Below are 15,174 nucleotides of genomic sequence, written 5' to 3' on the forward strand. Positions count from 1 at the left end.
ACTGCGTCTCTATTACATGAGCGCCTTCAAGGACTTGCTGAAAATAGTGCTCGGAGGGTACTCGGCTTTTGTCCGAATCTCGGGACGCAACAACGATGGTCTCCATCTCTGCCCAGTATGTCTTGACACGGGTAAGAGCCATCTGTGCGCCCTCTATGCATGCTGACCTCTTCATCGCATTGATACGCGGCACCGCGTCAAGGAATTGCTGCACCAAGCTGAAATAACTCTTCGGCTCCGATCTCCCAGGCCACAGATGACCCATGACGTACTACATGGCGAGTCCGGACAATCTATTCGGTTCGGCCCATTGAGCCAGGCGATCGTCCACTGCCAGTGGACGCTCTGGATTGTGGAACTGTGACCAGAAAAGCTTTTCCACTTCGCGATCTTTTAGATCTCGAAAGTGTTCGGTCGCATCAGCAGCACTTGCTGCCAAATCCAGATAGGTGTCCTCCACACTCCACATCCGGTCCAACGGAGCAAACTTCGGATCGCAAAACTTCCTCCGCAGCATAAAGGGCTTTCCAGCCGCAATCTGTTCGGCCTGACGCAACTCCTCCTTCACAGCTCTCATCGCAGAGCGAGCGTCCTTGGCACCGGCAACGGCCTTCTCTAAGTCCGTCTGTCTCGCCCGGTCTTCTTTCTCAAGAAGTTTGCAACGGTCTGCAGCGCTCTTTAACTTCTCGGCCATCTCGGCCATCTCTTCTGTGCTTCGGCAGTGAGCGGCCTGTTCGGCTCTCAGCTCTTTAAGGGCCTTCTCGGCAGCCGCATCGCTTTTTCTGGCTTGCTCCTTAGCTCGGGCAAGTTCTGCCCTAAGATTCTCCATGGCGGCCGTACCATCTGCATCAAGCACACACATTGTATGACACTGGCATGAAGCTCCTCTTACCTGATGCCGCCCGAGGAATTACATACCTTGAGCCTCATCAAGCCGCTTGTTGACAAGCGCGATGTCGGCATCTGCCACATCCAGTTGCTGCTTTAGTTTGGCCAAATCATCAGTTCGGCTTGATTCCGGACACCTCGCCACCTACATTCAAAGGCGACATCTTACACCTGGGATTATGATCCTCTGCGTGCCGTCATTTCTTGACAACGCGCAGAGTCTCAAGGGCTACTATCTACACAGGGTGCATCTTGTTTTATGCGCAACTGACGAAGAAGTACATTATCAAACGTACCTCAAAACCCGCCAGCAAACTTCTGACGGCCTCATGCAATCCGCTTTCCGCGGACGAAATCCTTCCAATCACCGTACCCATCAATGCACGGTGCTCCTCTGAGATAGAAGCTCTCCCCAGCATAATCATCAGCTCCTCCGACCGTGCACCGGACGGTGCCGGGCTCGTCCTATGACCTCCATCGAAGGCTGGACACGAAGAACCTTGGGGGGACATATGGCTACCTTCCACCCCTGCCGGATTCGGAGGAACCCTCCGCGACGACACCTCAGGGTCGCCCGCCTCGCCAGGCGGTACGGCAGGGGGAGGCGTTCCACTCTCCATCATCTCCAGAAGGAGATCCCCCGAAGACGACCTCTGCTGAGAAGGGCTAAGGTCCGAGCTACAAAGTAAAATTTCGGTTAATCTTCTCAGATAAAAAGCAAGGATTTCTCTCATCCCTCTAAAGGAAAATCTTTCTCTACTTACGGCTCACTGGAGGGCTGATCCCTTTGAGGGCGTAGTTCGGCCGAGGATCTCCCTGGCGTCGGACCCTCTGACGAGGACTTTTTCCCCCGCTTTGAGGCCATGGTCTCCAGGTCGTCAGAGGCGGCCCTCTTCTTCCCCTTAGGAGAGGAATTGTCGGTTCCTCCCTTCGGAGCAGTCTCCTTCGAGGAGGCCATAGTTTCCTTGTCCTCCCCCTCACTTCCCTCCAAAGGCACGATCTTCAACATCCTGACCAGCACGGGATCCGGCCTGGTCTCAGGAAGGGGAGCCGGACACCTGATCAGCTTTGCCTTCGCTATCCACTCCTGTTTAAAAGGACAGCTCTTTTAGGGGGGAATTTATGACAATTTTACGGATAGCGAGTCCGGGCACAAGGTTACTTACTTGAGTATCCGGGCGATTGCAGCTTAAACCTGTGTCCTCGGTCAAATCCGGACACATTGCTTGTGATCCGAAGAACATTTTATACATCTCCACGGGCGTTGCGCCCATAAAATGCTGGAGAGCTCGTGGTCCCTCCGGATTAAACTCCCACAGACGAAGGGAGCGACGTTTGCCGGGCAGTGTTCGGCGAATCAGCATGACCTGCGTCACCTTGACCAGGTTGAGGTCTCTTTCTAAGAGATCCCTGATGCGGCCCTGCAACAAAGGCACGTCTTTGGATAACCCCCAATCTAATCCTTTGTTGACCCATGACGCTAGCCGTGATGGGGGACCCGAGCAAAAGGTAGGAGGCGCCACCCACTTGGCGCTCCTGGGAGCGGTGATGTAGAACCACTCTCGTTGCCACAAGCCGAGCTCCTCTTGAAAGGAGCCCTCGGGCCATGGAGCATCAGCATTCTTACTTATGACAGCGCGTCCGCACTCTACGTGCCGTCCCTCGATCATCTTCGGCTCCACTCCAAAAGTCTTGAGCCATAATCCGAAGTGAGGAGTAACACGGAGGAACGCTTCGCACACAACAATGAATGAGGAAATGTGGAGGATGGACTCCGGAGCTAAGTCATGAAATTCCAGCCCGTAATAAAACAGCAGCCCCCTCACGAAGGGATCCATCGAGAAGCCTAACCCCCGAAGGAAGTGAGACATGAACACTACGCTCTCACCGGGCTGGGGACTGGGAATAGCCTGCCTTTGAGCAGGCAACCTATGCGAAATTTCGGCGGTCAAGAACTTAGCCTCTCTCAACTTTAGCATGTCCTCCTCCATGACGGAGGAGGGCATCCATCGGCCTTGAAGGTCGGAACCGGACATTGTCGAAGGTCCGAAGCGCCTGGAATCTGGAGCCTAGGGTGTTGGAACTCGAGGCGACGGGCGAACTTGTTTTGAGATTGGGGGAAAGGAGTATGGCCCTGGTCTCTTTATAAGAGGTTGAATACCAGGAGCCCTCCCCATAACCGTTTGGGACTCGCCTTTAATCGAGAAGACATGCTAACGGGCACGATTGGGTTACCCAGGTCCGTATTGATGAGAATCCCGTAAAAGGGGGACATGATCTCTGCTTTGACAAGACGTGCCAAGGAAACCGCCTCGCTAAACGTGCTGAGGTGGAAAAGTAAAAACAATTCGAGTAAAGGACTTGGCCGTAGTATGATGTCACGCTGTGGAATGCGTCAGCAGATTAGGTTTGTGTTGATATTATTCTCTCTATGGCAATATGGGGAAACTTAGTTTGCAGAGCCGGACACTATCCTTGGTGTTTAAAATCTTCTTGAAGGACTTGGAGGAGGAACCCGCCTTGCAATGCCGAAGACAATCTGCGCGCCGGACTCATCGTCATTGAAGCCTGGTTCAGGGGCTACTGAGGGAGTCCTGGATTGGGGGTGTTCGGGTAGCCGGACTATACCTTCAGCTGGACTCCAGGACTATGAAGATACAAGATTGAAGACTTCGTCCCGTGTCCGGATGGGACTTTCCTTGGCGTGGAAGGCAAGCTTGGCGATGCGGATATTCAAGATCTCCTACCATTGCAACCGACTCTGTGTAACCCTAACCCTATCCGGTGTCTATATAAACCGGAGGGTTCTAGTCCGTAGGACGACTTCATCATACAACAATCATACCATAGGCTACCTTCTAGGGTTTAGCCTCCTTGATCTCGTGGTAGATCTACTCTTGTACTACCCATATCATCAATATCAATCAAGCAGGAGTAGGGTTTTACCTCCATCGAGAGGGCCCAAACCTGGGTAAAAACATCGTGTCCCTTGTCTCCTGTTACCATCCGCCTAGACGCACAGTTCGGGACCCCCTACCCGAGATCCGCCGGTTTTGACACCGACACCAACCCAACAAACACCTTCGGAGACACTTTTAGAGTATCTTTATAATCACCTAGTTATGTTGTGACGTTTGATAGCACACAAGGTGTTCCTCCGGTATTCGGTAGTTGCATAATCTCATAGTTAGAGGAATATGTATAAGTCATGAAAGCAATAGCAATAAAACTAAACGATCATTATGCTAAGCTAACGGATGGGTCTTTTCCATCACATCATTCTCTAATGATGTGATCCCGTTCATCAAATGAAAACACATGTCTATGGTCAGGAAACTTAACCATCTTTGATTAGCGAGCTAGTCATGTAGAGGCATACTAGGGACACTCTGTTTTGTCTATGTATTCACACATGTACTAAGTTTTTGGTTAATACAATTCTAGCATGAATAATAAACATTTATCATGATATAAGGAAATATAACTGACAACTTTATTGTTGCTTCTAGGGCATATTTCCTTTAGTTTCCCCCCTAATCCTCTCTCAAACATGGTATCAGATACTCTCGATCCCGCTTCCGCCGCAATGGAGCACGCTGACAGCGACGTAGTCCCTCATGTTGTCCCCCTCGCCACTGCTCCATCTACTACTGTAGCCGTCCCTATTGCCACGGCCATGGCCATCGCCCCAGCACCACCTGCTACTGATGCCGCTGCTGCAGTCGTCCCTGCTGCCATGGCCGTGGCCACCGCCCCAGCACCACCTGTTGCTCTGCCTGCACCAGCCATGGTAGCCGTCGCGCCTCATCCTTCCTCCATCCCCTCATTGGTTCTTCAAATCGTCGGCATCCGCAGCCATGTCCCAATCACACTGGACCTCCTCGCCGGCAACTACTCCCAATGGTGTCGCAACTTCAACACGATCATAGGGATGTTTGGGCTCCGTGATCATGTCGATCCCGAGGCGCTCCCGCGTCTCGACCACCCCAAGTGGCTCATGGTCGACCATGTCTTCGTGCACTGTCTCTACACCACCATCTCGCCAGACCTCCTCGATGATGTCATGCAGCCCAAAGACACGGCGATCGTTGTGTGGACCGCCATCGACAGCCTATTCCGTGACAACCACCTCACCCGCGATGTCTACGTCGACGTCGAGTATCACGCCGCTGTCCAAGGTGACATGTCGGTAATGCGGTACTACACCAAGCTCAAGAACTTCACTGACCAACTCAGGGACCTGGGCCAGACGGTCACTAACACATGCCAAGTCTTCCATGCGGACTCAGCCGTCAGTACCACTCTGTCATTCCCCATGTGACATCGCAAGTGCCTCTTCCATCCTTCCTTCAGGTGCGCTCCCTGTCGGTGTCAAAACCGGCGAATCTCGGGTAGCCGGTCCCGAACTGTGTGTCTAAGGCTGATGGTAACAGGAGGCGTGGGACACAATGTTTACCCAGGTTCGGGCCCTCTCGATGGAGGTAATACCCTACTTCCTGCTTGATTGATCTTGATGACATGAGTATTACAAGAGTTGATCTACCACGAGATCGTAGAGGCTAAACCCTAGAAGCTAGCCTATGATTATGATTGTTGTTGTCCTACGGACTAAACCCTCCAGTTTAAATAGACATCGGAGGGGGCTAGGGTTACATAGAGTCGGTTACAAGGGAGGAGAGCTACATATCCGAATTGCCAAGCTTGCCTTCCACGCAAAGGAGAGTCCCACCCGGACATGGGACGAAGTCTTCAATCTTGTATGATGAGGACATCAATACCATTGTTACACCCACAGCCCCTGCTGTTACATATACTGGACCAATTACTAGAGCTCGCGCACGCCAATTAAATTACCAGGTACTTTCGTTTCTTGGTCATGATTCTAATGTTCATGAGATTATGATGCTGCCTAAATTGGATACATTTGTTTTGCTTTCAAATGAAGGGCCTAGCTTGGAGAAGGATGAACATTGGAGCAAGAACACGCATGGAGTTGATGGCATGCGCAAGGGGATCAAGAACGGAGTTACAAGTGATGATTTCAGGACTTTGAAGCCGCCATAAGGAGTGCATGAAGCCATGGACGAAATATACAAGATGCCACTTCATAATATTCGTCCATAGGCTATTCTAGGTGCTGCGTCACCATATTAATGGGCCAGGCCCATGTAATTTCGAAATACTTAAGTATAGGCTATTTTTAGAGTCCGTATGTGTGGGGAAACAAGAGTTAGGGTTGGTTTCGGACCCCACCCTCAAGGGCCACGAAATTCCCCTCTCTTCCTCCATATATACAGCCCTTAGGGCGTCGTTTAGACTTTGGGTTTTGTTTAGATTAAAAGTTCGCCATAGCTGCAACTTCGCGTACTTCGTTTGTGTCCAACGACCAGACCAAGACGTCACAGAACCCCACCTTGATCAATAAAGCTTTCATCTTATATTCGCAATATCCAGATTGCAATCTCAGATTCTTGCTTGTTCTTCGTTTGCTCGCAGGAAACAGGCCCTCGTGGTCAGGTTGATCGTGCTCCGGCGTGGTCAATAACCCCTCGGAAGTTGGTTTAGCGATTGCTAAGGCGCGACGTCTCGCACGTTCGTAGTCGGATCGTCAAGGTCGACTCCCACAGAAAACGATAGCCACCATCTCATCGAAACATCGGGACACCTTTGCCTCTATCATCATCATTTGCTGAAATTTCATCAACTCCGTTCTTGATCCCCTTGCGCATGCCATCAACTCCATGCGTGTTCTTGCTCCAATGTTCATCCTTCTCCAAGCTAGGCCCTTCATTTGAAAGCAAAACAAATGTATCCAATTTAGGCAGCATCATAATCTCATGAACATTAGAATCATGACCAAGAAACGAAAGTACCTGGTAATTTAATTGGCGTGCGCGAGCTCTAGTAATTGGTCCAGTATATGTAACAGCAGGGGCTGTGGGTGTAACAATGGTATTGATGTCCTCATCATTGTATCTTCATAGTCCAACAGTCCGGCCAAAGTATATAGTCCGTCTGTCCGAGGACCCCCTAATCCAGGACTCCCTCAGTAGCCCCTGAACCAGGCTTTAATGACGATGACTCCGGTGCACAAATTGCCTTCGGCATTGCAAGGCGTGTTCCTTCTCCGAATACTCCATAGAAGATTTTGAACACAAGGATCGTGTCCGGCTCTGCGAAATAAATTCCACATACCACCGTAGAGAGTATATTACTCCACAAATCTAATCTGCTGACAACTTTTTATAACGTGACGTCCTGCCGTGGCCCGGTCATTACGAATCGTTTTTTCCTGCCTGCCACTACACGTGTTGCGAGGCGGTTCTATTGGCACGTCTTGTCGAAGCAGAGATCGTGTTCCCCTTATCACGAGATTCCCATCAATACAGGTGTGGGTAACCCAATCGTGTTTGTTAGTATGACTCCTCGATTCTAGGCAAGGTCCAAATGGCCACGCGGAGGATGCTTGATATTCACCCTCTTTATAAAGGGGCCAAGGCCTGTCCTTTTCTTCTCGCGCCCGATCCTTCCCCTCCCCCACCTTGAGCTCCAACACCCAAGGCTTAGGCTAAGCGCTTCGTACCTTCAACCATGTCCGGATCCAACCTTCAAGGTTGGTGGATGGCCTCCTCCGTCAAAGAGGAGGACATTAAGAAGCTAAGGGAAGCCAGGTATCTGACCGCCGAAATCTCGCACAGGCTGCCTGCTCAAGGGCAGGTCATCCCCACTCCCGAACCCAACGAGAGTGTCGTATTTGTTTCCCACTTCCTCCGAGGGCTAGTCTTTAGTCTTGATCCCTTCGTAAGAGGGCTTATGTTCTATTACGGGCTCGATTTCCACGATCTAGCTCCAGATTCCATCCTTCACATCTCGTCGTTTATCGTCATGTGCGAGGCCTTCCTCCGCATCACCCCACACTTCAGCTTATGGCTCAAGACCTTCAATGTGAAGCCAAAGACGATCGACGGGTGAAAGCATAAGTGCTCCCTAGGTGGTTTTGGTAATTAATGTCAACATATCTCTTGTTGGACTAACATTTTTATGTAGTATGTTTCAGATAAGTTCAGCAGTGAAGTGGCATGTACTAGAGGATGTGAAACCCCTTCAAGATGCTAAGGATAAAGGATTGGCTCAAGCTCAAAGCTCAAGACTCTACATTTTCCATTTTAGTGATCCAAGATCGCATTGAGTCTATAGGAAAAGCCAATACTATCAAGGAGGGATGAGGTGTTGCTTAATGAGGTTCTTGCTCAAAATGCTTAGTGATATGCTCCAAAACCCTCAACTACTTTCTCACATCCACATATGACCTAAACCAAAAGTCAAACTCGGCCCCACCGATTCTTCCTATCCGGCGCCACCGAGTTTCAAATGTCATAACCACTGCCACAAACCCTAGGCAAATCGGTCTCACGGATAGGGATCTCGGTCTCACCGAGATGGGATTGCAAACTCTCTGTTGCCTATTGCAATACTTTCGGTCTCATTGAAACTTGCGATCGGTCCCACCGAAACTGCAATGTAAACTCTCTGGTTCCCTTTTGTAACATTTCGGTCTCACCGAAATGAGCGATCCGTCCCACCGAGTTTACGTAACCAACTCTCTAGTTAGCTTATTACCAAAATCGGTCTCACCGGGTTTGTGTAATCGGTCTCACCGAGATTACGTTATGCCCTAACCCTAATCATATCGGTCCTACCGAGTTGCATGTCGGTCCCACCGAAAACCCTAACGGTCACTAGCTTTGCTGAATCGGTCTGACCGAGTTTAATCATTTGGTCCCACCGAGTTCGGAAAGTTATGTGTAACAGTTAGATTTTGTGTGGAGGCAATATATACCCCTCCACCTCCTCTTCATTCGTGGAGAGAGCCATCAGAACAAACCTACACTTCCAACCTATATTTTCTGAGAGAGAACCACCTACACTTGTGTTGAGACCAAGATATTCCATTCCTACCATATGAATCTTGATCTCTAGCCTTCCCAAGTTGCTTTCCACTCAAATCTTCTTACCACCAAATCCATATCCTGTGAGAGAGAGTTGAGTGTTGGGGAGACTATCATTTGAAGCACAAGAGCAAGGAGTTCATCATCAACACACCATTTGTTACTTCTTGGAGAGTGGTGTCTCCTAGATTGGCTAGGTGTCACTTGGGAGCCTCCGACAAGATTGTGGAGTTGAACCAAGGAGTTTGTAAGGGCAAGGGGATCGCCTACTTCGTGAAGATCTACCGCTAGTGAGGCAAGTCCTTCGTGGGCGATGGCGATGGTGGGATAGACAAGGTTTCTTCTTCGTGGACCCTTCGTGGGTGGAGCCCTCCGTGGACTCGCGCGACCGTTACCCTTCGTGGGTTGAAGTCTCCATCAACGTGGATGTATGATAGCACCACCTATCGGAACCATGACAAAAACATCCTTGTCTCCAATTGTGTTTGAATCTTCCAAACCCTTCTCTTTACATTCTTGCAAGTTGCATGCTTTACTTTCCTCTGCTCATATACTCTTTGCATGCTTGCTTGGTATGTATTGTGTTTGTTAAACTTGTGCCAAAAATCCACTTCAACCTAAAGAATTTGAAAACTGCAACTTTTAGCACCTAGTGTCTAATCACCCCCCTTCTAGACACCTCTTCTAGATCCTTTCAATTGGTATCAGAGCCTTGGTCTCCATTGCCTTGGTTTAAACACCATTGGAGGAAGATGGATGAGTCTACTTTGGGGAGTCTTAGACGTAGAGTGCCTATTCTTGATGGAGAATATTTTCATGAGTGGAAAAATGAAATGCTTGAGATTTTCAATGAATATCATTTGAACAAGTACATTGCTAGCCCTTGTGCACCTGATGTTGATCCTTTGCATCCTACCCTTGATGAGTCTATTGACATGATCTGCAACCTTAGAACTGTTAACCTTATCACTAGAGGCTTGCCTAGAAACTTGATTGGATGTTTGCCTACTCTTAAGTGTGCCTACACCATATGGAAATTTCTTGAGGAACTCTTTCCAAATTATTCCTTGAAAGATCTAGATGAAATTCTCCATAAATCCATTGCCTTCATTAAGATGAATTCCAATGATCCCAATTTTGGTGACTGCTTATTTGAGCTCACTAATCCTACGAGTGCCAAAGGAGATGTTGGAATCATTAGCAATATCATTTCCAGAGCTATTAGAATTCATAAAGATAACTATAGAAATGATCATTTATCTAATGAATTACCCTCTCTAGGAATTGATCAATCACAAGATGATGTTGAACATGGATACTCTGATGAGGATGATGATGATAGTGATTATGACCTTGATGATGTGATGAGACACTTTGGTCTTATGGAAAATCTTCGTGGCTACATGGCCGGAGGAAAGGAATGGGTTCTCGATAGTGGATGTACTGATCATATGACCGGAGATAAAGATATGTTCCGTGAGCTTGCTAAAAATGATGGCCCTCGAAAATATGTCACCTTTGGTAATAACTCAAAGGGTAAGGTGGTTGGCCTCGGTAAGGTGGCCATCTCACATGATAGCTCCATACAAAATGTCATGCTCGTTGAATCTCTTGGGTACAACTTACTTTCAGTATCTAGACTTGCTGATTTCGGTTTCAATGTTTTATTCACTGAAGTAGATTGCCAAGTATTTCATAGAGACAATCGTAAAATGGTCTTTACCGGTATACGTAGAGGTGATCTTTACATTGTTGATTTCACTAAAAAGGCTCAACCTAGAACTTGCTTAATTGCTAAATCTTCTAAAGGTTGGTTATGGCATAGACGATTAGGTCATGTTGGTATGTGAAACCTTGACAAGCTTATTAAAGGTGATCATATCCTTGGAGTAAAAGATGTTATATTTGACAAGGATAGACTTTGTAGTGCTTGTCAGGCAGGGAAACAAGTTGGAGGAAGTCATCGCGCAAAGAACATCATGACCACGAGAAGACCACTCGAGCTACTTCACATGGATCTCTTTGGTCCAAATGCCTACAAGAGTCTCGGTGGTAACTCATTTGGACTAGTCATAGTTGATGATTTTTCAAGATTTACGTGAGTGTTCTTTCTTGATGACAAATCGTAGGTCCAAAAGATCTTCAAAAACTTCGCTAGGAAGGCCCAAAATCAATTTGACGTGAAGATCAAGAAGGTTCGAAGCGACAATGGAACGGAGTTCAAGAACGCAAATGTGGATACCTTTCTAGACGAAGAAGGGATTTCACATGAGTTCTCGGCTATGTACACACCTCAACAAAATGGAGTCGTTCATAGGAAGAACCGGACTCTTATTGAGATGGCAAGAACGATGCTTGATGAGTACAAGACGCCAAAACACTTTTGGGCGGAAGCGGTTGACACAGCTTGTCATGCAACAAATCGCTTATATCTTCACAAGCTACTCGGCAAGACGGCATACGAGCTCCTCACCGGTAACAAACCATAGGTTGGATACTTTCGAGTATTCGGCTCAAAGTGCTACATTCTTGATAAGCGTCGTCGTTCTAAATTTGCTCCTAAGTCTCATGAAGGTTTTCTACTTGGTTATGGCTCAAACTCTCACACATACCGTGTCTACAATAATTTCACCCGAAAGGTTGAAGAGACGGTAGATGTGAAGTTTGATGAATCTAACGGCTCACAAGTAGAGAAATTGCCAATTGATGTAGGAGACAAAGACCCTTCGGAAGCAATCCAAGACTTGTCTATTGGCAAGATTCGTCCAACAGAGGTGAAGGAGAGTACCTCGTCCGTCCAAGTGGAAGCTTCTACATCACAACAAGGTGTACTAAGAGTTGATACGGAAGCATCCACAAGTGGGACACATCAAGATGAAGAAAACGAGGAAGTGCATCAAGAGGAACGCCAACAACCTCCTTCTCCACCACGACAAGAGAATGACAATGTCAACAATGAAGAAGGCCAAGAAGAAGAACAAGATGAAGAAGATGTTCAACCAATATCCAAGCAAAAGCTTTCACGAGTTCGAGCAAGAATTGCTAAAGATCATCCCGTCGAGCAAATCTACATTGATATCCAAACCGGGAGAATCACTCACTCAAAAACTCGTTTAGCTAACTTTTGTGAACATTACTCATTCATCTCTCGCATTGAACCTATGAAGGTTGAAGAAGCATTGGAAGATCCAGATTGGATAAACGCTATGCATGAAGAGGTACACAACTTTGAGAGAAATCAAGTGTGGACATTGGTTGAAAAGCCCGACAACAACCACAACATCATTGGTACCAAAATGGGTGTTTCGCAACAAGCAAGATGAAGATGGTCAAGTTGTCCGCAACAAAGCACGCCTAGTCGCCCAAGGCTACACTCAAGTCGAAGGTATGGACTATGGTGAGACATATGCCCCCGTTGCTAGACTTGAGTCCATTCGCATCTTACTTGCCTATGCTAATCATCATGATATCACCTTATACCAAATGGACATTAAAAGTGCTTTTCTGAATGGTGAAATAGAGGAGGAAGTTTATGTTAAGCAACCTCCCAGATTTGTCAATCCTAAGAAACCTAATCATGTTTACAAACTTCACAAAGCTCTTTATGGTCTTAAACAAGCTCCTAGAGCATGGTATAAATGCTTGACCAAGTTTCTTATTGAAAAAGGCTTTGAAATTGGAAAAATAGATTCTACTCTTTTTACTAAAAGGGTTAATGGAGAACTATCTGTATGCCAAATTTATGTCGATGATATTATATTTGGATCAACTAACCATCATTTTAGTGAAAAGTTTGGAAAGCTAATGTCGGAGAAGTTTGAGATGTCGATGATGAGTGAACTCAAATTCTTTCTCGGTTTGCAAATCAAGCAAACTAAGGAAGGCACCTTTTTATCTCAAACAAAGTACACCAAGGACTTATTCAAGAAGTTCAATATGCAAGAATGCAAAGGTATGACTACACCCATGCCTACTAGTGGACATCTTGATTTAACCAAAGATGGTGAACCGGTTGATCAAAAGGTTTATCGCTCTATGATTGGTTCATTGTTATATCTATGTGCTTCACGTCCCCATATTATGCTAAGTGTGTGCATGTGTGCATGATATCAAGCTGCTCCTAAAGAATGTCATCTTAAGGCCGTGAAAAGGAAAGTGAGATACTTAATCCATACACCAAATTTTGGCATTTGGTATCCAAAGAGGGCTTCCTTTGATCTTGTTGGCTACTCCGATTCGGACTATGCCGGTGACAAGGTTGATAGAAAGTCAACTTCGGGTACTTGTCAATTTCTTGGTAGATATCTTGTCTCTTGGTCCTCCAAGAAACAAAACTCGGTATCCTTATCCAGCGCCGAAGCGGAATACATTGCCGCTGGATCATGTTGTGCTCAATTAATTTGGATGACCCAAACTCTTAAAGATTATGGGATCAATGTGAAACATGTTCCATTGCTTTGCGACAATGAAAGTGCTATTAAGATTGCTCACAATCCCGTGCAACATTCTCGAACTAAGCACATTGAAGTTTGACATCATTTCATTCGAGATCATGTTGCCAAAGGAAACATTAATCTTAAGCATGTTCGCACCGATAAGCAATTGGTGGATATATTTACCAAACCACTTGATGAGAAAGTGTTTTGCAGGTCAAGAGGTGAATCGAACATCATTGATGCTTCAAACTTGGAGTAGGAACTCCATTTAATACATGCAAGGCATGAGCTTATGACTAATCCTTGATATTTCTCTTATGTTGACTATCTTATGTCTTGGATATATTTGCACCTTGCATGCTATCTAACCCGTGTAGGTACTTGGATGAATCGAAATCTATGAGATTGCAACTCACTCACATCTTGAGCAATTTCTATATCACCAAGTCGCTACACAATGGTGGATGAAGACAAGGAAGCATGCAACCATTCAAACATATCCTTTGACAAATTATATCATGATTGTCATTTTGGATACACAAGTGCTCTTCCTTGCAAAAACTAACCCATGTAGGTAGATGAACTCAAACTCCAAGTGGTGCTCCCACCTCTTGATGAGCTACATCAACCTTGAGCAACCCATACAAGTTCAACTACATGATCATGATCAACACCACCACCCAAGGTATGTTATTCCATCTTAGAGAAGCTTTACTCGAAATCATGGGATAAAGCAACTCAATAAGATGTGAATACATCAAGATGCTTTGACGAAAAATGGTAACCCCATTTTGAGTTTAAACGATGAGTATGACCAAAGATCAAGTGATCTCACTTGACTCCTAAGTCAATATACTCTAACATAGGTGACTTTGTCACTGCCCAATTCTAGATGAAGTTCTCTTGTGTTCTTTTCTGTGCTCTTGCATTTGTCTCATGCATATTTGTTTCCCTCTTCAACTTCATCTAGATTCTTTTTAGTTTCTTCTCTTTTATTTTCTGTTATGCATCTTCAGAATTAAATTTCTTGCAAATCCTTGTGAGGTCTTACTTGTCTAGTGAGCTGAGGTGAGAAGTGTTTTCTCTGCGATGAACTCGGCCACACCAGGCTGTTTACTTCGGTCCAACCAAACCCTTTCGGTGCCACCAAAACACCAAACTCGGTGCTACCGATTTCACTGCAGGAAAAACATCCTGCCACTTGTTTCTGAATTCCTTTTTATCCAGCTTCACTCAATGAATCTTGTCCTCGACCAGCATCCTACTCAAATTGTTGCTTTGTTCTGTGACTCAAGGACCAAACCCATCATGACAAAAAATCCAGAAGAATCCTTCTTGGAAATTGATGTCAAAGGGGGGAGAGAGATCATCACATCAAAGCTTAATAATATCTATAGGGGGAGAGAATACTCTAGGGAAGAAAGAGACCCCAGATGCTTGGTGTTCAAGAGGAGAGAAGTCACATGTCTTCAAGAGGGGAAAGACATGTTCATATTTGCTCGATTGCATTAGCTCTGTTCATGTCCTTTGAGCTCTATTTTTGCTCTGATTTTCTGTTCCCTATCTTCTCCCAATATCCCATGTTATATTCAGGGGGAGCAAGACATCCAAGGGAAGGAAATCCTTGAATTTATTGCACATCTTTACCTTTGGGGACATGTCTTTATCCAATGTGGTACTTAGTACTCACTCTACATGTCATCCAAGTCTTCGTACTCTTGTGGTTTCTCTTGGTTGCTCTGGCCAGTAGGTGTATCTGTGTTATCTAACCTTGTTTACGCAGGTTCATCCCATCCTAAGCCAACTCAAGACCACAAGGTAAGTATATGCATCACAGTCATGTGAATGAGAATTTCTTGTTGATGTACTGATGAGGACATCAATACCATTGTTACACCCAC

Source organism: Triticum urartu, chromosome 2A, assembly GCF_056163025.1.
Source record: "Triticum urartu cultivar PI428250 chromosome 2A, HENAU_Tu73, whole genome shotgun sequence".
In the NCBI taxonomy this organism is placed as follows: domain Eukaryota; kingdom Viridiplantae; phylum Streptophyta; class Magnoliopsida; order Poales; family Poaceae; genus Triticum; species Triticum urartu.